A 24,221-nucleotide genomic window follows, 5' to 3' on the forward strand; every position below is an offset into this window, starting at 1 on the left:
GAACGGGTGCCACGAGAAAGTGGGATGGTGGAAAGGGAGAATATCCAGTGGAGGGAAGGGGGCAGGGCATGTGTGACTCAGCTTTAAACGGAAGGTTGTGGTGTCAGAACAGCAGGCCATGGTATGGGGAGAGCATTGCTCTTTCGCCATGAGAGAAGGACCGAGTGGCCCAGTCTCCCAGGGACGTGGATGGATGTGGAAAAGACGGGCTTACTGGTGAGGGGCGATGGCGCAGAGCTCCTACCACCTACTAGAATGGCTGTGCTGCTTCCCCGTCTCCTCCTCTGCTGCTCGCCGTGAACCTTTCCACCTCGAATCTTCCTACCTTCCATTTCTAGAGCTCTGGGCTCTTAACCAGCTCTCCCACATCCCTTACTCCTTTGACCCCAATGTGGGAATGAATGAAGGCCACCCAGAGGTAAACAAGCAAAGGTTCTGAGCTTGCTGTACCAGGGGTCCGCCACCAGCACCTGCCTTTGACAGGGACCCCAAGTGGGAGAGCTTTCCAGTGGAACGAAGAGAAGGCCCTCTGTGTGCCCTGATGGGAGGTTATCAGCCAGGGGAAGCTGTAGGGCATCCTACGTGATCGGTTAGAGGTGCATATTTGGTTTTAATTGGCCCTAAGTTGGAATCAGGGATAAGAATTAGAGAAGCTGTCAGACATCAATCAAGTCCTGGCCACTGGGGCTGACTGCTACAGGGGTTATTATTTGGTCACCTGGACCAGTCATTAGGGATAGAGGTCTGACTCCCTACAAGTCTGACTTAGAGAGATAATAGGCTTTCTGGGCAGGTTCCCGCAGATTCTGGGTCAGAGTTCTATTTGTGTAGAGAGAGGGTCTGGCCACTGTCCGCCTGTGTAGTTAGTCTCTCACCAGCAACCTGTGTCACCCCAGTATTTCAGGCAAGCAAACTAGGACTCAGGAAGGATCGCTGACTTAGCTAAGTCACAGAGCCAGTTTCGGAACTTGGATGGGAACCCACTGGGTTTGTGCACAGACCTCTCCTTTCAGTCTCCTGAAGGTGAGGTTCCTGTCATCTTGCCTCCAGCTCCTCCACCAGTACTTTGAGCAATCTCTCAATACATACTTATTACAAAAATGAATACTAATTTTTATGATGCCCATGAGGTTACCAGGTAAAAATGCAAAAAGACAGTGTAGGATCCTGGCTCATGGGCTGTTGTAGGTTGCACTGCCAAGCTCTTGGCTGTCTCCTCTCTGCCATCCTGTGACCATCTCTGTGCTCCTCAGGTGGACCCTGAAACCACAGGCTGAGACTGTCTGGGCCAGTTGGGCTGGGAGGGAACCGGCCTCCAGAGGGCAAGAACAGTGTACCCGAGGGCCTGTCACCCCACTGTCCGTCCCACTGTTATAATAGATGTATTGGGGATTCTGATCTGGCCTCACTGAGTGACAGGGGCCGCCAGCCAATGGCAGAGGACACTTCTTCCCAGGAGCTGGCCTGGCGTGCAGCCAGGTAGGGATACAGCAGCCTCAGGCCCCGTGGAAGGCAGAATTCTAAGGTGGTCCCGTGATAACCATCTGTGTCCTCATGAGTTACTCTGCAATTTTACTACATTACACTCTAACAGGGATTTTCAATGTGGGAAGAGCTCCACTGATGGGAAAAGGCGGTGGCCTGAGAAGAGTCAGGTGACCTGGCTGCCTGTGTGTGTCCTGTACTGGCCCCATAGCCCTGGGCCTCCGAAGCCCCAGTTTCTACATCTGTGAAGTGAGGCACTGGCTCAGTAATCTAACACTACCTATTGTGGTCCACATTGTTTTGAGCCCAAGAGAAGCCAGGATTAAGGCCAGCTCCCCTGGGTGACGCTGGTCAGGTGGGTGTAGGTGGCTCCTTGGTCCCATGGAAAGGAAGACACAGAAGAAATCGTTTCTGAATGTGGGTGTTGTGTGGGTGGGCCCCTCTCCGTTCCCCCTCCCCCCCTTCCTCTTCTCCCCCCTCCTCCCTCCCTCTCAGTTCTTCTCTGACCTCAGGCGGAAGGGTTAGACCTATGAAGGAACAATTTCAGGTGAGTACCAGGTGTGGCTGTTGGTCTTTACGAGGGCTTGGTTCTGCTTGCTGATGAGTGAACACTTCCTGGGGCCACAGAGGAGGGAGGGGTGCGATCACAGCCTGATAGAGACTGGGGACAACCTGCTCATTTTACACAAGGTTGTGCTTCAGGAGTCCGAGCCCCTGCAAGGAGGTGACTGGCCCATGTCTCTGCCCTCAGTCACAACCCTCTGACTTGTGTGGGGGAGGGGAGTGGGCCGAGGCCACCACTCGGCCTTGAGACATTTCCGTCGCTCTGCCCTTCGGCCTTCAGCCTCCTCTTCTTTCTTCAGAAAGGTGTCTAGCAGGGGTACTTGGTACTTCAAAAAATGAAAGGCGGGGGGGGGGAGTATAATATGGGCTTGGGCAGAAGAGGAGAGAGAGACAGGAAAAAAACCCCAGAAGTTTGAGGGTTTGAAGAGGAAGGAGTCCCAGCAGGAAAGAGGAAAGGGAGCAGTAATCTGTTCAGAAGCCAGAGGGGCTAAGAGGAGACAGGATGAGAAAATGCAAAAAGAAACGGGACTTGTAAGCCTACCCTCTCCTTTGGCAGAGCTGTTTGGTGCCAAATCAGATTTGGCCAAGGGCACACTTAGTTTTCATTATAGACTCAATTGTGGGTTATTGGTGCTTATGGGAGGAGGAGCTTTGGTCCCCGGGCCGCTCACGTCTCCAGGATTCCAGCAGCGGGTTCCTACTTCACGCCACCACCTCTCTCCTCCAGGCTTGTCCCCTCCTCGTCTCAAAGCAGTCCTGACCCTGTCACTGCATGAAGCCAACCAGGGGTGTCCCACGCCCCAGGAGGAAGTCCTGACTCCCACACATGGCAGCCCTTGTGGACTCGATTCCCGGCCTCTCAGCCCTGGCTCTCCCCAGGTCACCTCCCAACCATGCTCCGGCCAAGCTGTCCGGTTGACCATCAGACTCCCAACACCCTCTCAGTGCGGACGACAAATGGACATTTTTATGCATTCCCGCAATAAATGTGTTCTGGGTGCATGAATGGAACAAACAATCTGGCCAATCGGAAACACTCCTTTCAGCTTTGAAACTCCGAGCAGGACAAACATCAATCACATCCTTGCTCACCAGCCAGGCCCTTGCCGTGCTCATACTGTCCAGTGGCTCTGCAGTGGGAGCCTGCGCCCCGAACAACTAGAGGGCTGCCTGGCCCTTTACCACCCACACTCCCTGTTGCCTGCAGGGAACCATGCTGTGCCACCAGCTGCCTTCTGTGGGTCCCAGGGGAAAGGAAAGGCCAAAAGCCCCGTCACATAGCTTCACAAGGGGCCTTTGGATTAAGCTGTTTGACTACCAAGAAAGGTGCCCTCTTCAAGTTCTGCAGATCCTGAAACTTGCCAACAAGAGGGGAGACCAAGGTTGAGTCTGAGGTGGGGCCAGCTCCGGGGGTGGGGTGGGGAGAGGGGGGGATTGCACAAAGGGTAGTTCTGCTCCTTGGGGCCCAGGGGAGAGGCCTGCAGCTAGGAAAACATTTTCAGTGGTTTTTGCTGCAGGCACCTGCATTCCTGAGTAACTGAAGGGGAGAAGGCCCCAGGTGGGGGGAGAGGAGCCTCCCCACCTGCCCTTGCTACAAGAAGCAGGCATTGAAAGAAATTAGAAACACGTTCCAGGAAGTGCTGGGAGCATGGTAAGGGCAGACCCTCAAGGAAGTCTGGAGCCAACAGGCGGGTGGAGGCAGGGATGAGGAGGTAAGGTGGGGAGAGGGGGTTGCAGGAGGCTCATTGGGCAGGGCCTCCCCACTCCTCTCTTCCCTGCCCTCCCCAATGGCAGGCCATCTGCGGGGGCTAAACCAGGAGCTGCCTCTCTGGCCTGGTACCATCTGGGTGGCCAGGAGGTGGGCCAGGGAATGCCAGGGGAGCTGCCAAGTCCTGAAGTCACTGTGCCCAGGCCTGCCCTTCCCTCAGAGAGGGTGTGAGGGAGGGTGAGGCAAGAGGGTGGGGAGGCTGGAGAACTCTGGGGCTCCGTTCAGGGCATGAGGCCTGAGGGCGAGGGTGAGGGGTATTAGGGAAGCAAGTCGGGCCATTAGTGGGTGAGCTCCCAGCTTTATTTCTCTGGGGTGCAGAGTGTTCTACGCAGTGTTGAGCTTCTCCTTGGACAGAGGCAGGGTGTGTGTGTGTGGGGGGGGTGAGGGATCCAGTCTCCATGAGGCTTTGAGAAAAAGGAACTTTGCGGGGTAGGGTGCATTTCCCCTCTGTTCCTAGATCTCCCATGTATATTCTAAGAGCTGGGGCCAAGCCAGTTGGTCACCCCATCACCATGACTGGGGGGAACCAAACAGGGCAGCTCTTTGCTTAGAAGACAAAGGACACCACTCTGGGTCCCAGACACCAAGCCTCAGGCCCCAGGAAGGCAGAATTCTAAGATGGCCCCTGATCTCTGCCTGTAGGTGTCACTTCTGTGATTATTTTACATTATATGGCAAGAGGGATTTGCAGTGGAATTAAAGTTACTAAGCAGTTCACCTTCAAATAGAGTGGTTATCTGGGTGGGCCTGACCTAATCCCACAAGCCTTTTAAAAGCAGAGTTTCTCTGGGGCAGAGGAAAATCAGAGATTCCAAGGATAAGAATTTGATGCACCATCACTGGCTTTGAAGAGGGGAGATTGCATGGAAAGGACTTGAAAGGAAAGTAGCTTGTAGGAACTGAGACGAACCACCAGCCAACATCCAACAGAAAATGGGGACCTCAGTCCTGCAACCGCAAGGAACTAGTTCTGCTAACAACCTAAATGAACTCGGGGGCAGATTCTTCCCCAGAGCCTCCGATAAGAGCTCAGCCTAGCCAATACCTTGATTTCGGCCTTGAGACCCAGAGTCAAACCCAGTGAAGCCCCCCTCAGACTTCTGACCTACAAAACTGAGCTAACAAGTGGGTATTGTTAAGCCTCTAAGTGTGTGGTGGTTTGTTACTCCGCAGTAGAGAACTAATACAGGTGCCTGCACAATGAAGGTTCCAGGTGCTGTACGTTGACTCTAGGTGAGAAGGACAAGGAAGCATTCTGATTTCACCCACAACCTGGGGTTGCAGCCTCATCCTGCTCTCTGGCCCCTCCTCCGTACAGAGGCGTCCAAATCTTTGTCCACGCAGCTTCTGCCAGAGGCCCAAGCTCCAAACACTGGGCTGGGAAATTTGGACACAAACTTTTTATAGATAGACCAATTGCAGGTGAAGAGCACAGCTTCTTAGCCCTAAACACCCACTTTTGCTTCTCTGCTAGCTTTCCCCTGTGTTTCTGCCCAGTTCTGATGCTGTGGGATCTTTGAGTCCTTGGCAAAAGCAAAATCCTCTCTAGCAAGTTATCTAAAAAGAACTCCCCCATTGTGAGCGGCCGGCAGCTGGCGAGAGCTGCCATGAGCTGCTGTGAGCGGCCACTGACCACCGATGGACTGCCTCAGCGGTGGGGGGTGGGGGGAGCAGAGCGCAAGGCTCATAATACCAGCATGGGCCAGGGAGCTGTGTCTTACACAACTAGACTGAGAAACAATGGCTTGAACCAGAGTTGGAGGGTGCGGAGGGAGGCGAAAGAAGGGGGAATAAAAAGAACTCTCTAGTTTAAGACCCAGTTTATTCTTCCAGATAGTCCCCTAAAACTTGGAATGAATTGCTTTCTTTCTTGGTCCCATGACCTAAATGCCTTGATCGCATCCTGTTGTAGAGATGGTTAGCTGTCCACCAAAATCCTTGCTCCCCTTTCATAGTATAGCGTTGTCACTAAGGAACAGTGACTATACTTCCCAGGTGCTTTTGCAACTCAGGGTGGTCATGTGACTAGTTCCCACCAATAGAATCTGAGCAGAAGAGACGTACGCCACTTCTAAGCCAAAGCAGTAAGACGTGGGTGGGCCTCCCTCATACTTCCTTTCTTCTTCTGCCAGCTGGGTGTAGGTGACAATGAGACCCTGGGGAATGGCAGAGCCCTGAGGTGCCAAGAGCCTCCGTCCCTGAGTCACCATGTGGAGGAAAGCCACTGGCCAACGAAGAACGCCTGTCCTGCTGTGTTACACGAGTAAGAAACAAATTTCTAAGGTATTTGAACCATTCTACATTTTGAGGTCTACTTGTTACTGCCTTTTAGCCTACCCTTTATAATACTCGTTCCTGTGCTTGGCCTTCAACCTGAATCAAGTTGCACAAGGTGCTGACTGAACGCCTACGAAGAAAGCCTCCCAATCTCCCTGTATTTCGCTTTCCTTGGCTGGCTCCCATCCCGTCTTGGTTCACACTGTCTGCCTGCTCCAAAGTCTGGCTGACTCAGCTGGCCTGGGCCACCATCCATCTGCTGTCAATGAGCTCCTGGCTCAGAGAAAAATGCACATTTATTCCCCAAAAACATAGGGTTCTTTTTTTCAGCAAAGGTGCTGCAGCAATATATTTGGAGAAGGGAGCTGCTATTCAGCACACGGCTCCTGGTTACTTTGAGACACAGCCAGGGAGCACAGGTCGTTAGCCCCAATTCTCTAAGCAAGAGCCTCCAGTGGTTGGGGAAGAGGTGCAGCGGTGTAATGGAGAGGGGGAGGAAACCAGAAGGAGGTGACAATTCTCTCAGAAAGCAATTAAGCATTTCTTGGTGGCCTCAGGGACAACCTCAACTTTTTGTACTTTTCCCCCAAGGAGGCCGAGGCGTGGGGGAGGGGAACATCTATAGCTGCAGTTCTTGAAAACTGCTTTGTGACATGCAGTTTTGAAGGCTCTGAGAAGCTCACAGCAGAGAGGCAGCCCATCCTGCCCCATACCCGGGGCAGCTCCCTCCTGCACCAGCAGTAGCATGGCGAGCCCTGCAATGGACCGTAGTGGGGTCAAGATACCAGGGAACCCCTCCCACTGTCCACTGTTGAAGTACAGCTCTGGATCCCAGGCCAGCAGAAAGGAGAGGCTGAACTGTGGATGGGGGTGCAGCCTAGAACAGGCCTGGGGATCTCCTGTAGCTCACTGATGCCAGAGCCCAGCTCCCCTGTGGGGTGAGAGGCCCCGGAGGTCATAACATTACATAGCATCCCCTGCTGCAAAGGGCTCCAGGATGACTCTGCCTCAGCAATTTCCAGTGCAAATTTGCTTTTTGTTTGAATCTGGAGATAATGGCATCAGGTTCCCCAGGGCCCAGGAATCCAGCCACTGGCTCCTCTTGGCTTCTGTCTGTGAGCAAGATGCTGCCCGATATATAGGGTGACACTGGGGTTAAATGACAACAGTTTGACCTGGCTGCCCCGCACATGCTGAGACCCCACTCAGACAGGTCAGCAGGGGTCACCCGGCCTCTCCATACCTCTCGCTGGTCGCATGAGTGGCCTGGTCCTCCATGGGCAGCTGAGGGGGCATTTCCACTTCCAACTCCAGGCAGCTCTTAGCACTAACCCTGAAGTGACGGTGAGCTGAGGAGCCGGGAGCAGGTGTATCTCATGCAACGCGAATTTAGAGAATGTTCCCCCAGCTACCGGATCCCTTCGCTGTGGCTCACCATCCTGCCTACCCAAGTCCTTTCCAACAGCTGAAATCCTCCCTCCTCTACACACTGCCTGCTTCCTCTCATTCTGCCACTTAGAGCAGACCTTGCTCACTAGTTCCTTCCAAGGGTTCCCTCTCCAAATCTAGCTGAGTCCTTTCCACGCCTAGTTTGCAAATATATCTGGCCCGATCCCTACCTGCAAGCCCCATTTCTCCCAGGGGGACCAGGCAGCCCGGGTTTGACAGGTGCAGTGATCTAGCACGACGGTGCTGAGCACCCACAGGGAATGCCAGAGACCAAGGTCTCCCCAGGACTGGCAGCTCGGATGGCTCCCGGGGCAGAAATAACCTGAGCCTGCTGCCCTTTCCTTTTTGAGAGTGACTCAGCAAGAAGCTGGCAGATAGAAACGCAAATCTAGACCTGGATCTCGCAGAGGGGATAATGAGCAAGGTCGCGGCCTTCGTCTGCCTATGGAAACAGGCTAGCCGTAGGGCTGGGTGCTGAAAAGATGCTCCACCTCACTTAGCATAAGCGAAGTCAAACGAAAAGTACACCCAGACGCCATTTTCCACCCAGCAGATTGGCAAAGATCAAAGGTTTCACAACTCTCTGAGTTGGCAAGGATGGGGAAAACACTCTCACGCTTTGCTGGCAGGACTGTAAACCCACAGCTTCCATGGAGGGCAGTTTGGCAGTGTCTACTAAACGTACAAAGTCTCTTACCCAGCAGTCCCACTTCTAGAAATGTAACGTCCAGCAGGGCACTGTTCATAAGAATGACGAGGGAATGGAAGGGCCCTCCATCGGGGACTAATTCCACACTTACATTAGGCCCCACGGCAGGAACAGAGAATTGGAACCCGGGATGTACGGCAACAGAAACATGTCCCAGAGACACTGCAAAGTGGAAAAATCAAAGCAGAGTAAAGCAGGCGCGGAACAGCTGTGCGGCGGGCTGGTTTCAGTTCCCCATGAATGAATGAACTGGCATGCTACTGTTTGGGTGAAAAGAGGTGAATGGAAAACAGTACGAATGCTTGTCTGCTTATATGGGCTGCTGAAGACTATCTCTGCATGGAGACCCAAGAAACTGGTTTCACTGATTACACAGAAGGGAGCATTTTCGTTATGTGCCTTTTTTTGCAACTTTACATTTTTGAACTGTGCGAATATATTACCTAGTGAAAAAGAAAATACAGTTTAAAATATGTGCCCCTGTGTACCTGATCTCCATAATGGAATGGAATGACCCCAAACGTGAGGGGCCAATAAGTTCCAGGGAGAGATCATTCTGTCTCACATTCACACGGTGTGTTACATTTTACAAAGCGCTTCATTTGTGTTGCCCCATACAAGGCTCAGAACAGACCCCTTTCTTTCAGATGAAGAAATGGAGGCTCAGACAGGTAAAGTGATTTCTCAGAAGTCACACAGCAAATGGTTGAGCCAGGATTTGTGTCCAGGTTTTCTGGCTTCCTTTCTCATGCTTTTTGCTACCCCACCCTGTGGCTGGAGAGTCCTGGGGACTCATGCCCCTGCTGTCCCCATTTCCACCTAGAACATGATCCAGGCCACAATGCACACTGGTTCAGTCACCAGCAGTGATGTCGGAGCGTGGCATCAAATTCTGGGTCAGCTGCATCCTACCTGCATGACTTTGGGAAAGTTACTTATTGGGCCTACTCAGTCGCTTCACCTATAAAGCAAGGAGAGTAATACTACCCACTTCAGAGGGTTGTTACGAGGATTAACTGAGCTAAGTGCCCAGAAAGCGGCAGCCAAGGAGTACAAACAGGCCTGGCTTCCTGCAGCCTGGAGCGGCCCTCTGACAGGGCCCCTCTGAGGGCGGCCCACTTCCTAGGAATCTTGCATGAATCCTAAGAGAAGTGTTTTGCATTCACTCCAGGGCACATTCTGCACCATCGGGCCGCTGGGCATTCTGGGCATTCTTTCTGATGTTCTTCTCCCCATATTGTATCTCCTTCTCTTACTCCTGCTGTCTTCCGTTCTGCTCCTGCACTGGCTCTCAGCAGCCTGAATAATAGACCTGGGATTCTGCATAGCGATCCAGGTCAGCAAGGCCAGCAGAGAAAGGTGTCGGTGGCTCTCCCAGCAAGAGCCAGGCTCCACCCCTTCTCACTCCTACCCCCTACTCTGCGAAAATATCCAAGATTTGTTTTCTTTGGAAACTACAATCAGAAAGAAACAATGGAAGGGAAAAGACAAAAGACAGTTTTTGCTCTCTCTTTCCCCCTATATAGGTTTGAACGCTAAGCCTTTAGCTAGATGTCATCCTTTTTTGCTTAGTAAGATCAACGTTTTTCTCTCCCATACAGTGGTCTGGAGGGGGGAGGTTGCGTGTGTCAGGGTTGCTCTGCTCCACAAAACCTTTCAGAGAAGCAGGTCAGATCCAGCTTGTCGCACTGCCATTCTCTACGATATCCTCAGCTGCACGGCGGAAGCAGACGTACTGCCAGGTTGTCTCTGTGCCTTTTATGCAACTGTACAGTTTTACAGCCCAAAGGACCTTTTTGCAAATGTCAAAGGGGGTCTCCTTCAGGCAAGTACAAGTCTTGATCAAACGGAAGGTAGCTTTGCACAAAAGAGGGGTACCCACTCTAGACAGACAAATTAGAGAAAGGCACTCTGTGATGAAGGAGGCTACTCCATGGGACAGTAGCTAGGGGAAGAAAAAGGTATCCTTCCTTCTGGGCAGACAGAGCCCATGGTTTGGTGGGTGGAGTGAGGAATTCACCACACTGGGTTCCTGCTGTTCTGGAGATGGGAAGTCCAAGGTCAAAGTGCCAGCATGGTTACCTTCTGGTGAGAGCTCTCCTCCTGGTTCAAAGCAGGTGCCTTGTGGCTGTGTCTTCCCATGGTGGAAGGGGGATATCCTCCTTTAAAGAAAGAAAATATTGACAAGAAGAACCCATGTATGTCTTAATTCAGTCTCCCCTTCCTTGTCCATACTTTATTTTTTAAATTAACATATAATCAAAGTGACTTTTATCTTTTTTTGGCTTTTTTGGCATTCAGATTTGTGTATCCACCACTACAGTGGGGATACAGAACAGTTCCACTGCCCCAAAACCTCCCTCATGCTTCTCGTTGGGGAGCCACACCCTCACCCCATCCCTGACCCCTGCCTGGCAGCCCCTGATGTGCTCTCTATCACTGTAGTTTGTCTTCTCGGGAATGTCATTCAACAGTAAATACCCTTTGGCCTGGCTTTTCTCACTCAGAATAATGCCTTTGAGATTCATCTCAATGGTTGCATGTATCAATGGGCTGTTCCTTTTATTACTAAGCAGTATTGTTGTACGGGTGTACCATACTTTGTTTATCCATTCATTTGTTGAAGTACGTTTGGGTTGTTTCCAGTTTGGGGTGATGATGAATAGAACTGCTATAAACACTGGTGCGCAGGTTTTTGTGTGAACAAAATTTGTCATTTCTCTAGGGCGGTGGTTCGCAACTGGAGGCAATTTTGCCCTCCAGGGGACATTTGGCAACAATGACTGGAGGTATTTTTGATTGTCACAAGTAGGGAGTGTTCCCAGCACCCAATGGGCAGAGGCCAGGGGTGCAGCTAAGCATCCCACCGTGAACAGGACAGCCCCCCCACCCCAAACGATCTGGCCCCAAATGCCAACAGTGCTGTGGTTGAGATCCCGGCTCCACTGTAACTGCTAAGAACTGAGATGGCTGGGTCATATGGGACATGTATGTTTAGCTTCAGCAGAAATTGCCAAACTGTTTTCCAGAATGACTTCACTGTTTTGCATTCCCACCAACAATGCATGAGAGTCCTAGGTGCTTGGTGTCTATGCCTTGATTCCAGTCTTTTACATTTTAGCCATTATGTGTGAGGTGGTATCTCATTACGCCTTTAATTTGTGTTTCCTTAGTGGCCAATGATGTCGAACATCTTTGCATTTTTTCCATCTGTCTGTGCGTATTTTCCATCTGTCTGTCCTCTTTGGTGGAGTGTCTGTTCAAGTCTTTTGCCTGTCTTTTAATTGGATTGTTTGTTTTTTACTGCTGAGTTTTGAGAGCTCTTTATATATTATGGATACACGTCTTTTGTCACATATGTGACTTGTCTCTTCTCCCAATCTATGGCTCATCTTTCCATTCTCTACACCATGTCTTTAACAGAGCAAAATTTTTTTAATTTTGACGAGATCCAATTTGCCCCCCCCTTTTTTTCTTTTATGGATTATGCTTTTGGTGTCATATCTAAGAACTGCCTAACTCTAGGTCATGAAGATTTTCTCCTAAAAGTTTTACATTTAGAGCGATGATCCATTTTGAGTCAGTATTTTACAGGGTATAAAGTTTAAGTCTCCCCCTTTTTAACATATGGAAGTCTAATTATTCCAGCATCCTGTGTTGAAAAGACCATCCTCTCCATGACTTTTGCCCTTTCGTCATAAATCCGTTGTGCCTATTTGTGTTTCGTTTATTTCTGGGTTCTCTGTTCTGTCCCACTGACTGATGATATTACCTACCTACCCTTTGACAACACCACACTGCCTTGATTACTATAGCGTCATAATAAGTCCTAAAGACGGGTAGGATGATTTTAAGTCCTACCACTTTTCTCTTCTTTTTCAACATCATTTTAGCTATTCCCATCTCGTTGCCCTTCCGTATGAATTTTAGAATCATCTTGTCTATATATTAGGTTGGTGCCAAAGTAATTGCGGTTTAAAAGGTTCAAAATAAATGCAAAAACCACAATTACTTTGGCACCAACCTCATACAACCTGTCCTTGCTTTTACAAGGCTGGAGTTTTTTTTCCAACACCACCCTGCAAATCTCCAGTTCTTAGAGGACACCAAATGGATGTCCTACAAATTTAACTCAATTCTGACGCTATCTACCTGAAGATAGCACCAGATCCCACAGGCTAAGGGTTCAGGCCCACTAGCTACCGCCTCCCTCCCACTGCTTCTTCCTCCCACCACCACTTCAGACACCAATCACAAGTCCTGTGCATTTGACTGACAGGGTATAAATCATAGCCTCCCATGACTCCCTCCTCGGGTTTGATTAGTTGGCTAAAGCTGTTCACAAAACTCAGGAAAATCGTTTGCTTACTAGAATACTGGTTTATTACAAAGGATATTATAAAGGCTACAGATGAACAACTAGATAAAGAGGTACATAAGGCAAGGTCCAGGAGGGTCCCAAGCGCTGGAGCTTCGGTCCTGGTGGAACTGGCGTGTGCCAAAATCTTGGCGTAAGGAAGCACCAGCCTGGAAGCTCATCAAATCCTGTTGTTCAAGAGTTTTTATATGGCTTACCTGACAGCGCTGCCCCATCAATGGATGGGGCTGAAAGCTCCAACCATCCTATTTATTACTCGGTCTTCCTACTGACCAACCCCAGCCAGAGGCTACATAGGGCCCCCACCCTAAGTTACCTCATTAGCATAAACTAGTGCCATCAGAAGGGCTTGTTATGAATAACAATTCATATCCTATCACGTAGGAAATTAGAAGAGTTTGATGAGCTCTGTGCCTGAACCAGAGGACAAAGACAAAGCACATTTCTTCTTATACCACAAGGTGTATAGACTTATGATGCCCCAACTTTCTTTGTTCTAGATCGGACTTCGACACTCAGATCAGACTTTGGGTAGGTTCTAAGGGAGGGAGAAATGCTGATTTTATAGAAAACTCAAAACAGCCATTCACCTGCTTCCTGGGAGAACAGACTGTATTTTGCCTGAGGAATAGGAAAAATGCAAATTTACTTTCTCTGACTCACACAGAGTTGGTGTTTGTAAAAAGATTCATGGACTAATGAACACTCTCTACTACCTCGCAAGACCAAGTTGTATTCACTCTTTAACAGCAAAATGGTCACTACACTTCTGACTTGCCCTGCAAGAAATACTTATCCATTTAAGATGTGTTTTTCTTCGGGTCAAATAACTTGCCAGAAACTTCACATATAATTTTTTGTATAGGTGGAATGGGGATTCAGCTTGTCAGTTCTGGGATTGTTGGGTCTGAATAGATCTCCCTCCAATTCTCTGGTTTCTAGAACAGATGAGGCTGTGGCTCAACACCAAAGCCAAGGTCAGAGTAGAAGTGGGAGTGGGTTCCCCTCGTTCTGCTGGCCCCACCAGAGCCCTCTTCCCACTGGCCTCCTTCCTGAGACTGAAGACGTCTCTGTCCTTCTAACCCTCCACTCCCAGGTCCTTTATTCTTGCAGCTGCTAGACTTGGGGCAAGGAATTTCACATCCTCGGGCCCCATTTGGCTTGCCTATAAACTGGCAACTATGCTACTGACCTGTGCGACTCATGAATTGTTGCAAGACTCAAATGATCAAGCATAGAAATGTCTGAAAGCTTCAGCCTACACCGGTTAGCGTGGCTTCTCCAGGGAATGGAACGGGGGAAGTAGAGAAGGGGGGACATGGGGACGTCTTCATCTTCAAACAACTCTGATCTTTTTTCAAATTTTTTAACAAGTATGAATTTCTTTTGTGATTAAAAAAAAAAAGTTTGTAAGTAAACATGTTAATGTAACAATGCATTTTGTAGTCTTCAAAATGTTTCCAGCCCTGCTAAGCCACAGGCTACTCTTCTGTGTGTGTGTGTGTGTGTGTGTGTGTGTGTGTGTGTGTGTGTGTGTGTGTGAGTCTCTTGGTCCAGCGAGGACACTTTCAGTCTGAGGGTGCCAATGAGATCAGCTAAGACAGGGACCTGGGTGCCAGGGCAGGTGGGAGAAAGAGAAGGCGGGCTCCATATTTGCTGTGAGGGCTGCTCCTCCCTCCTCCCTCTGAGCCCCCAGGAATGCGACATATGTTTCTCCCTGGCTACCTGGCTGGCCAGACCAGCCAGCAGGCAGGAGCTGTGGTGCCAGGGGGAGGGACGACAGAGAACAGAATGGAGTCAGCACAGAACGCATTTTCAAAAATCAATGCTTGGGGCAGCGGCGCAGCAGAGTGAGGGGGCTGGGAGCCGAGGCCACCCTCCCAAGGAGCCAGCTTGCAGCTAGGGGTTCTGGGTGTGCTGATGGCTTAGCAGGCACTGAGGCCAGCCTGGGCCAACTGAATGTAGTGCCCGAGACCAAGAGCACAGCCAGGGGCTGGCACACCCTCACTGGGCAGTGAGGAGGAATGGGGCCGTGTGCATTTGTGCTTGTTTATTTGCTGTTTGAAGTTCCTTACATGTTGGTTGGGTGCTGATTCCCCCTGCGGCTGGAGCCTGCCCAGGACAACCCCTCCCTTGCTCACAGCCCCTCCCAAGCCTGGGAAAGCAGCTGGGGGTGCAGTATTTGAGGAACCTAGGATACCCCAGGAGCACATAAGGAGACTACTGTTGTTTTTGATGGGGGATGTCCCCACAGACTGGGACCCAGTGATAGGAGGCAGGTCCCCAGGATGTCTCCCTGGAAGGGGGAGAAAGGGTGCCGGGGAGCCCAGGCCCCTCCAGCTAGACGCATAAAGCAGCTAGCTCTCTTTAACAACTGAGATCAAGTTACAGTGGCGTCAGCCCCTCAGGAATTTACCTCCTGCCCCAGGCCCCTCAGTCATTTTTGGGTGTGTGGGGGGAATTCCTCGAGTACTGAGAACAAGTTCTGTCCTGTCTTCCTGGGCTGCCCAAGACTTGGAGGGTCTGGGGGACCTAGGGGACAGAGGGAACCTGTGGTTCCCTGCTGGGGACTGCGGCTGCTCAGTGGCCAATGAGACTCAGGGTGGGGGTGAAGAATACCCAGCATCTGAGTCAGCTCCATTTCAGACTCCAACCTGCTCTCATCCTGAACAAGTCCAGCCCGGCAGGTTGGAAGAGACCCAACACATCCCCTCCAACAGACTGTCTCTTACTGAAAACACACAGCTCTTCCCTCCTCTGTCAGCCCAAACAGAAGCCCAGACAGAAGTCACCTGGTGCAGAGAGCAGCCTGAGGACTTCTCCCTAATTCAGGGCTCGGCAGTTTCTCTGAAGGGCCAGAGAGCAGATATTCTTTACTTCCTGGCCAGTGGTCTCCATCACAACTGCTCAACTCTGCCATTGTGGCGTGAAAGCAGACGTACAGAATGTCAACAAATGGGTGTGGCTCTGTTCCAATAACGTTTTATTTCTAAAACCAGGAGGAGGGCCGGATTTGGCCTGGGGAGTGTAGTTTTCTGACCCCTGCTAGGGCAGGTCTGAGCAGCCATTAGGATCGGCCATCTTCCTTAAACTCTTCTGGACCTGCAGTAGCCATCCCAGGTCCCCCAAGGCCCAGCTGTCCACCACTGCAGAGAGGAGGAGAGTTTGTATGGGGGGAGAGGAAGCAGACGTTTGCTGAACTGACCTCCCCCCACCCCTGTAACTCACTTCACCTTCACCTGACGTAATTAAACCTGAACAGATACCTCCCAGTGAACACGTTTGTGGCCACTTACAGAGACGAACAAGGAGTGATCCATCGCCAACCAGTATGCGAGTCCAGAGAACAAGCTGGAAGCCTGAGGAGGGGCTCCCATCAGGCAGCAGAAGCAGAGATATGTTTATTCTTACTCACATCACCTTGGGCTTAGGACCAGGCTACAGAGGGGAAAACTGGGTTCAAGTCTCACAACTGCTGTCACTTACTAACCGAATGACCTTGGGCAAGTTACTTAATCTTTCCAACCTTTAATTTCCTTGTTTTACAAAACAGAGATAAAAATATCACTTGGTTCCTGGAGCCCTGAGGTTTCTATCAGATAACCCATGGGAAGCATTTAATGCATTACCTAACATAAACAGGCATGGCCAGACTTGAGGCTATGACTGCTGGCTTATTCACCGGGCACCTTCCGTGTGTCAGACCTGTGCCAGAAACTGCTAAGATAGACCTTGTTAAATACTCATAACAACAACTATGAATCGCTCTTATTACCCCCATGTTATAGGTGGGGGAACTGAGGCTCAGAGAAACAATACCTTACCCCCGGGCACACAGATTTGCTCTAGTCCAAAGGAAACCATAAAAGTGAATGTATAGGAAGGAAAAGATGGGAGGGAGTGAGGAAGCTTGGACCCTCCGTCGACGAAGGGGCAAAGGGGCAGCCCAGTTGGAATAACAGAGTTTTCACTGTCTGGAGAGGAAGAGGGCAGTTGCCTTTCAGCCAGCAGGAGCTCAGCTGGGGGCCTGTCTCTTGGACACTTCCCCGTGTTTCCCAGGAAAGCTGACTGACCTGGGTGGAAAGGTTTTTTGGGGGTTGTTGAGTGAACATCCCGTGTCCCCATGTACTGGGTTGAATGGTGTCACTCAAAAATTCATGTCAGAATGTGACCTTATATAATTATGGTCAGGATTGAGATAAGCTCATACTGGATTAAGATGGGGCCTAAATCGAATGAGAGTGTTCCTATAAAAACCAGAAAAGATGACATAGTGACTTCAAGAAGAAAGCCATGTGAAGACGGTGGCAGAGACTGGAATGATGTGTGTACAAGTCAAGGATTGTAGACACCAGAAGCTGGAGGGAGGCCTGGAATGGATTCTCCCTCACGGCCCTCACAAGGCACCAGCTCTGCCGACACCTTGATTTTGGACTTCTAGCCTCCAGAATTGTGAGACAATAAAGTTCTGTTATTTGAAGCCACCAGCTTGTGACAATTCGTTAAGGCAGCTAGAGGAAATTAATACGCCATGTATGTACTTTTGAGGGTGACTCCCAGTGTCCCCTGGTGCCTGGCACACTCTGAAGACCCTTCTAGGCTATAGGAGGAGAGCAGGGACAGGGAACTGATACAGGAAGGGGGAAGTCAGCTGGGGGGTCAGGGCTGGTTTGGAAAGCCAGGGAGTGGAGTACAGGTTTAAGGGAAGCCACAGGTAAGAGCCAGGAATGGGGGAAGTCAGGAAATCAATAGGAATGGTGAGGCTGGCAGAGCAAGGCTCTGTCTCCTCTATGCCTGAGAACTGCAAATAAACGGGCTGGTGACAAGTTCTTTGTTAAAGAGACAGAACCAAGCCAATGAAAGGGCTGCTTGGTTGGCTGCCCTCCCCCTCTTCTGGCTGTCCTCCCCACCCCCACATCGGGGCTTGTGCCTGCACAGCTGTCTAGCAGACAGACACCACTCCCACAAAGCCATCCAACTGCTCGGGCAGAGCTGTGGTCAGGATGTGGGAGTGAAGCCAGGCTGGACAGTGGCCATGTATAGCCTCTATATCGTGGCTCTGACCTTGGAGCCCCAGGGTCTGTGCCAGCCCCATTCCCATTGCTCAGGGCCACCAGCAGCAGCAGCAGCAGCAGCACCTGGGCGATGGGGGAGGGGACTAAGGCTGCCCAGTGGCTTCTCTGTGGAGGGGTTTCTTCCTGGCCTCACATTCCTGCCAAAGCCAGGCTCCCCGTGTTATACAAGCAACAGTCCTTCTAAGCTGGGAAGCACAGGAGCTTGAGGGGTGGGGGCTGTCCCTTGTTCTGGGTGGTAGCTTACCTCCAAAGGTGGTGGCCATCAGTTCCTGCCCTCCTTGTACGTGCACACCACTGCCCCGTTGAGAGGCAGAGTCCATTCCCCCACCCCGTTGGATCCAGGCTGCCTTGTGACTCTTTGACCAATAGAATTAGGCTGAAGTGATGCTGAGCCAGAGCAGCCCCCAGCCCTTCAGAGGACTGGCCATTGCTACTTCCCCTTGGAGCCCTGAGCTGCCATCTGGGACATCCAGCCCAGCTGGGCCTTCAGATGACCAGAGCCCCAGCTGCTCTCTGCAACTGTATTGAAGTTCCACCCCCCTCACTGAGGAAGAACAGGCCAGCTAAGCCCTGCCAACCCACACAGCCATGAGAGATAAAACTGAATTATTGTGTTAAGCACTGAGTTGGGGGGTAGTTTGTTTACACAGCCCTCTGTGACAGGAATGCTCGGAAATAGTCATCCCTTCACCCCCTCCCCCATCTTATGCACTGGCTACTTTGGAGCAAGAAGGACCCCCAAGCTCTAAAGTCCATAGACCCTCATTGGGGATTTACCCAGGGGTCTCCCTGGTAACTGGTCCTGGTTACAGCACAGGTTGCTGGGAGGTGCTGCTCCTTCTGAAGTTGGTAGGAAACCTTTAAATTAAAATCAACAAAAATCTGTACAGCAGCTAGGATGTTCGTGACACTCTGAGCAACTCAGAGTCATACGATGCCTTTTATTTGAAGAGCATTACACAGCTTAGAGCACTCAAACATACGGAACCTCCTCTTACCCATGGCAACCACGGAAGGTAGCGGGGGCAGGCATGGTTCCTTTTGCTGTAATAGAGGAAACCACATAAGATCACACGAGGGGGGTGGCAGAGCCAGGGCTGGAAGCCAGGTCACCCAGCTACCTGTCCACAGGCCTCCTTCACACTGCACGCTGTTGTCCCCAAACCATCCTGGATAGCACATTGGGGCTGAGTCAGGCCCATTTTCCTAGGTTGAAGGAACAGAGAATTGGGGAAGAGAAACTGACCACAGTTGTAGTTATGGGCCCAGAGTGGCCTTCCTGGGTTTAGGCGTGGCTCTGCCCTTAGTTGAAATAACTTGGCAATTACTTACCTTGCGCCTGCATCTGTAAAGGGAGATGCACTACTGCAGAGAACTGCTGTGAACCTAGGGGGAGGGGAGGGCTTTTGTGACTGCCTTGAATGACAGAGCACAGTGCGGGTGACCCTCAGAGATTCTGGAAGCCAGATCACAAAATATGAGCTCTCTGTCTTATTCTTCATGAAGCCGGCTGACCTGCCCAGGCTGCCATGCTGTGAGGAAGCCCAACTAGCCCACAAAGGGGAAGCCACATGGAGAGGCCCTGAGGCCACATGAGGAGAGAGAGATGCCTACCCAGCTCCCAGCTCCCTCAGCTCCAGGCTGTTCCAGCACCATCCACTGTCTGACTGCAATTAAATGGAAGACTGGGAGCCAGAACCACCCAAAGTAACCATGAGAGATAAGAAAGTGGTGATTGCTGTTTGAAGCCACTAAGTTCTAGACAATTTGCTACACAGCAATAGGTAACTGGAGCAGAGTTGGTTGGGGGTTTAGTGTATTGAATGGTGTCTCTCTCTTCCTCCCCCCTGACTCCCAGAAAAAAAGATATATTCATCTGGAACCTCAGAACATGACCTCTGGAATAATGGTCTTGAAATAAGGATCTTGAGATGAAACCATCTAAGGTGGGCCCTACATCCAATGACAAGTGTCCTTATAAGAAACAGAAAAGAAGACACAGCAATGACAGAGAAAACGGCCATGCGATGACAGAGGCAGAGATGGAGTGACGTGATCACAAGCCAAGGAAGCCTAGAGTCACCAGAGGCTATAAAAGGCAAGGAAAGATTCCCCCTCAGAGCCTTCAGAGGGACGGGCGTGACCCTGCTGTCACCTTCATTTGGGACTTTTCATCTCCTGAACTGTGACACAGTAAAATTTCTGTCAATGTAAGCCAAGAAGTTTGAGGCAGTTTGTTATGGCAGCCCTAGGAAACTAATCCAGGGGCTAGAGGCAGTTCAGGACTGGCAGCTATCACGAAAAGAACGGCATTTTATGGCTCCTGAATCAGATGCAGAGCTGACAAAACAGAAGTGCCCCTCAGGGAACAAGAGGACAGAAGTTCTGTGATCAGAACTTCTTGAGTGATGAGCATGCTTCTTTGCCACAGTCAGACTGAGGCCCAGAGCAGACAGAAGGACCAGGGCCGGAAGCAGAGAGGAGTGGCTTGCCCTCGGCTGTCTGTCTCTTGTAGTTCCTTATGGCGAACAGAAAAGCTCACATAAAACAAAAATCGGAACAACAAAGAATATGTCCAGGCTCTCCGTTTCTTGATCCTAAAGTTCAGGTTACTTCTCTCCATTCCTCTTAAGTCAACTTTTTGGCAGAGTGTGGCCAAAAATCCTTTCCTCAAAAATGTTGTGTGGATGGGGGATGAAATCACCACCCAGGTGGAGTTGGCGTAATCTTAACAGGATGCTTCAAAAAGCATGGACACCTGCATGCAACAGGTTTTCAAAAGGAGGCTGCAAACCTCAGCGTAGACGGGGCCAGGCAGGCAGCCTTGATGAGACGGCTGGGGGTAAGAGACAATAGGGAGCTGTGAGGAGTGGGGCAAACTGAGGTGCCCCAGCTAATGGTTGTGTCGGAATGTGGACCCGGAGCAGCCACATCTTAGTATTCTAAGAGGAGCTAAAAATCCATAGTTTTATGTAAAATCTGATTTGTAAATTCTAGCAATCAATTCAAATTTAAAACATTGGGTGGATAAAACAAAACATGGCTGCAGGCTGAGTTGGGCCTGAGAGCTGTTTGTGACATCTGCATTTGTGGCCATCTCACACAGCCTGGCGCTTAGATGCCTTTCATGTCTGTCCTCACACCCATCACGATTGTTCAGCCCTCAGTTCTAGACGTTCTGACTCCACCACAGGAAAGGCCTTGCATCTGACTTCTCCCCATCATCATTGCCTTCAGCTCCCACCCTCCTTCATCTGAACCACCCACCCTGGGTCCCTTGAGGCACCCTCTTCAGGGGCCAGGTTAGGGCCTTCGTGGCCTACCCCATCCTCACCAGCCTGCAGCCCTCCTCTCTCACTCCCAGGCCCCTTTCAGAAGCCACATTAGGTTACTCATTGCTTTCTGAACTCAAGACCCCACAGCCTCCAGGTCTCCTTCCACGCCTTTCCCTCTGCTTACAATTCCTTTTCCTCCTGCCTTTGAATTCCTGCCAATCATTCCTGGCCCAACCCACAGTTCTCCTCTTTTCTCCTCTCCTAGATTCTGTCACCTTCATTCCCCACTCACACGGAGTTCCCTGTCTTTGTTCCATGGCACCTTGTGTACTTCTCCTGTAACTGCTATCACCCCGTATCTCAGCGACTGGTTGACATTAGTCTCTGATCAGATTATGAGTCTCTGGAGGCAGGGACCATGAGTCGGTTTCCTTTGTACCTCACACCTGGCACGTTGAGGGTACGTACTCAGTAAGGATTCAAAGAAGGAAACCCGACAAATCAGCATGCCAAGGTGGGAAGGGGCGAAGGAACTTGCCAGAGGTCACCCAGCTCATTGGAGGCAGAGCTGGGACGGGAAGCCACTTCCCAGCGGCATGTTTTGGGTACACATGGCTGAGTGGCTGGCGGGGCTGAGCAGTCGGTGAGCGCCAGGAACAAGGGGCTGAGCGGCGTTTCTTGGAGGGGTGCCAGGACTCTGCCAAGAAATAACTTTTAGAGGAAGGTGGCTTCAGAACATAGGAAACATGGGCCAGAGATGTTTGGAGCAGTCAGTTGAGAAAGTTCTGGAGCAGAATCAGCCTCAGGGCGAGGAACTGTCCAAGGAGGAAATTGATAGAAACAAATTCTGGGGCCAGAATTCAGAATCCACTGGAAACCATGAAGTTCCGGTGAGAGAGAACAGCCTGAGCTTAGGAAAATCGCTGAGACATCAAGGATTTTCAAAGTGACCTAAAGAACTACCTGCCTGTGCTGCCATCAGGATGACAATGGCATTGACGAGTCTGGGCCATTCTGACCATCAGCCCCCGTTATCACTATTTCCACCAGTTCCACTGTGATCTGAGACAATACTGACTCTTATTATTGCAGGGTTTCCACATCACGCAGGACGCGTGTGGGTTGAATTGTGCACCCTGCCTCCCCACCCAAGATATGTTGAAGTCCTCATGCCAGGTATCTGAGCATGTGCCTTTTTTGGAAATAGGGTCTTTGCAGATGACCAAGTTAAGATGAGGTCATACTAGACTAGAGTAGACCCTGAATCCACTGTTATTGGTGTCCTTATAAGAAAGCCCTGTGAAGGGCCGGCCCGGTGGCTCAGGCGGTTGGAGCTCCATGCTCTTAACTCCGAAGGCTGCCTCTTAAATTCCCACATGCTCCAGTGGGTTCTCAACCACAAGGTTGCCAGTTCAATTCCTCGAGTCCTACAATGGATGGTGGGCTCTACGCCCTGCAACTAAGATTGAACACGGCACCTTGAGCTGAGCTGCCTCCTAGATGGCTCAGTTGGTTGGAGCGCATTTTCTCAACCACAAGGTTGCCGGTTCGACTCCCACAAGGGATGGTGGGCTGCGTCCCTGCAACTAGCAACGGCAACTGGACCTGGAGCTGAGCTGAGCCCTCCACAACTAAGACTGAAAGGACAACAACTTGACTTGCAAAAAAGCTCTGGAAGTACACACTGTTCCCCAATAAAATCTTTAAAAAAAAACCAAAAAACAAAAAACACATAGCCACATTAAAAAAAAAAGAAAACAAGGCCATGTGAAGAGACACAGACACTCAGGGAGAAGGCCATGTGATAACAAAACACAGATTGGAGTGACGCAGCTGCAAACCAAAAAACGCCAAGGAGTGCCAGCAGCTACCAGAAGCTGGACAAGACAAGGAAGGATTCTTTTTTCCCCTTTTTTTTTTCAAATGCAAAGAAAGATTTATTTGTATGAACAATGAGAATTAGGATACTAGATAAGAAGCAAAGCAGTCTTCTGTCAAATGGAGAAGCTCAAATTCTTAAGTAATTGACTTTGGGACATAAAACAATGGGAAGGCTTGCTGTGTTGCCTTCAGATGTTAAGTCTCTTTATCCAGCAGGCTTTTTAAATGTGTCTTCCTCCTGGGCCTGCTTTTCTAATTTCCTATGATATAAAAGCTGGTGTTCCAGATAGCCTATGTTCCTCTTCTGTTTACGTTTCCCATGAAACGTAAGAGATCAGTTTCACTGTTCACAGAAGCCAAGGTCTTCAGGTCTTGCAGGAGCTTGGATAACTTGTTCTCCAACTCCGGAGCAGACTCTAGAGCTTGTACACCAGTTCCCCAGTTATCTAGACCCGGCCTTGGAATGACTGGAAGGCAGATTTTACCCTCATGTCTTCTTAGGTATCTTTGCGTGTTCCCTCTTCACCTCAACTTGGTCTTTGAAGAATGAAGCAAAAAGAGGTGCGCCCATGTCTACATTGTAATAACAGGCCATAGATACATAAGCATCACTGACGTGAAGCTGAAAAGATGCCACTTGATTACTAGCAAGCCTACAGTCTTCAGAGATGACGCTCTGGAGCTGGGATGCCACCTCAGCTTTAGAGAAAACCAGGCATAAGAAGTGCTCGGAAGGCTTCTTCCCCAGAGCCTTCAGGAGGAGTGTAGCCCTGTTGACACTTCCCTTTCAGACTTCTGGCCCCCAGAATTGTGAGACAATACATCTCTGTTGTGTTAAGCCAGCTGCTTTGTGGTGTGGCAGACCCTGCAAACTCATTCATCATGGTTACATCTGTTCTCTGATTTCATCCTCTCAACTACCTTATTAGTTGCTATATGTTTCTACCTGTGATAGACAGCCTCCAAGATAGCGCCTGTGGTCCCATCTCCTGGTATTCACTTCTCTGCGTAGTTTCCTTCCACACTGAATAGGGCTGCCCTGTAACCGATGAGATATTGTAAAAATAACAGCATGTGCCTTCCATGGCTTAGGCACTATGTTTCAGTTCTGCCTTACTCTGTTGGAACACTCACACTGGAGAAAGCTCACAACCATGTCCTAGGGCCACTCCAACAGCCCGTAGGGAGTCTACTGCTGAGGAACCGAGGCTTCCAGCCAACAACCAGCTCACGTGAGGGCCCCATCTTGGAAGCAGAATCTGCAGCCCCAGTCCAGCCTTCAGATGGCAGCAGCCCTGGCCAACTTCACAGCTGCAGCTTCATGAGAGACTTCACACCAGACCTCCCAGCTAATCCATTC

At 50.5% G+C, this 24,221-nt stretch overlaps 1 protein-coding gene and 1 pseudogene across 2 annotated transcripts in view; both read right to left on the reverse strand.

The window, feature by feature from the left end:
* The window catches only part of BTBD17 (BTB domain containing 17), a 51,416-nt gene that overhangs the window by 17,070 nt on the left and 10,125 nt on the right, over window positions 1-24,221 (reverse strand). The gene's annotated exons all lie outside the window — the stretch shown is intronic.
* Window positions 5,621-23,648, reverse strand: LOC148756587 (ferritin, heavy subunit-like; annotated as a pseudogene). The gene is made up of 2 exons (XR_016022821.1): window positions 15,927-23,648; window positions 5,621-10,414 (listed from the first exon to the last, which is right to left on the reverse strand). The product of XR_016022821.1 is annotated as a ferritin, heavy subunit-like (transcript).

This window comes from Rhinolophus sinicus, chromosome 12 (assembly GCF_057876585.1).
Source record: "Rhinolophus sinicus isolate RSI-liver-muscle chromosome 12, RSI-T2T, whole genome shotgun sequence".
NCBI lineage: Eukaryota > Metazoa > Chordata > Mammalia > Chiroptera > Rhinolophidae > Rhinolophus > Rhinolophus sinicus.